Below are 1,777 nucleotides of genomic sequence, written 5' to 3'. Positions count from 1 at the left end.
CTGTACCTTGCTTTTAGTTGGATTATTTGGTTTGGTGATGTTTAATTTCTTGAGTTCTTTAAATGGTGCTGGTCTAAATCAATGTCTGCTTGTAAAAAAAATGCAGGTAGACTCTTATTTATCACCCTGCATAAAACTAAAGTCCAAGTGGATTAAAGATCTTAACATAAAACTAGACACACTAAATGTTTTAGAAGAAAAAGTGGGGAAGAGCCTTGAGCTCATCGGCACAGGAGACAACTTCCTGAACAGAATGCCAATAGCTCAGGCTCTAAGATCCATGGGACCTCATGAAACTGAAAAGCTTCTGTAAGGCAAAGGACACTGTCAATAGAACAAAATGACTGGGAAAAGATCTTCACAAACCATACATCTGGTGGAGAGTTAATATCCACAATATATAAAGGGCTTGTGGATTTTTTTATGAAGGAGCTGAACTACTTTTCCAAGGCTTTGGAGAGTCTAAATTGACCCTCTCTGGCTATCTTGGCAGGAGCTGAAGTTGCTAAAACGATCCAGCTGATCAATAATATGCTGGACAAAGTCAATGAAATGATCATTGGTGGTAGGATGGCTTTTACTTTTCTTTCTTTTTTATATATTTTATTAATTTATTCATATTACATCTCAGTTGTTATCCTATCCCTTGCATCCTTCCATTCCTCCCTCCCTCCCTCCTGCTTTCCCCCTATCTACTCCCTCTCCTATGATTGTGATTGAGGGGACCTCCTCCCCCTGTATATTCTCATAGGGTATCAAGTCTCTTCTTGGTAGCCTGCTATCCTTCCACTGAGTGCCACCAGGCCTCCCCTAGGACATTCTCCACACTTGAGTGGAGAGTGGGGACTGACTTTCACATGAACTCTGGTGCCCCATATTTGACCATGTCCCCTGTATGGGGAGGCCTGGTGGCACTCAGAGGCTTTTATCTTTCTTAAAGTGCAGAACAACATGGAGATTGGCACATGTGAGTATAATGAAGAAGGAGCCAAGATCATCAAAGATCTTCTGTCCAAAGCTGAGAAAAGTGGTGTGAAGATTACCTTGCCTGTTGACTTTGTCACTGTTGACAAATTTGATGAGAATACCAAGACTGGCCAAGCTACTGTAGTCTCTGGTATACCTGCTGGCTGGTTGAGCTTGGACTGTGGTACTGAGAACAGCAAAAATATACGGAGGCTGTTGCTTAAGCTAAGTGGACTGGTTGGAATGGATTTGTCAGGGAATTTGAATGGGAAGCTTTTGCTAGGGGAACCAAGTCCTCATGAATGAGTTGGCAAAAGCCACTTCTAGGGGTTGCATTAAGATAATAGGTGATGGAGACACTTCCACTTGCTGTGCCAAATGGAATACAAAGGTTAAATAAAGTCAGCCATGTGAGCACTGGAGGTGATGTCAATCTAGAGCTCCTGGAAAGTAAAGTCCTTCCTTGATTTTATGCTCTCAGCAATGTTTAGTATTTTCCTGCCTTTTGGTTCTTGTGCACCTCCTCTAAGTCAACTTAGTGTTTTCTGCTTGTAAAAGGAAATGAGCTGTAAAAGCTTAGTTCTCTTTGCTGTAGCCTCCTGTTAGTTTTGTCACTGTTCATGACTCAGAATGGAAATATAATGAAGTTCCAGTTGTAGACTTAGATATCTACTAAACAATGAAGATGTCTACTAAAATTTTTAAAAAAATAATGCACATAAAAATTTTGTTGAGAGTATATCTCATTACAGTCAGAATGGGTATCATCAAGGAAAGAAATGATAACAAATTCTGGTGAATAGTGTGGGGG

At 40.6% G+C, this 1,777-nt stretch overlaps 1 pseudogene across 1 annotated transcript; it reads left to right on the top strand.

Moving 5' to 3' along the window:
* The first annotated feature begins 423 nt into the window (after nucleotides 1-423).
* LOC311581790 (phosphoglycerate kinase 1-like) lies at nucleotides 424-1,509 on the top strand (annotated as a pseudogene). The gene is made up of 2 exons: nucleotides 424-565; nucleotides 920-1,509. The product of its transcript is annotated as a phosphoglycerate kinase 1-like (transcript).
* The last annotated feature ends 268 nt before the right edge of the window (nucleotides 1,510-1,777 follow it).

The sequence above is a fragment of the Acomys minous genome, assembly GCF_964271855.1.
Source record: "Acomys minous genome assembly, chromosome: 13".
Lineage (NCBI taxonomy): Eukaryota > Metazoa > Chordata > Mammalia > Rodentia > Muridae > Acomys > Acomys minous.
This window is presented reverse-complemented; position numbering and strand designations above follow the sequence as displayed.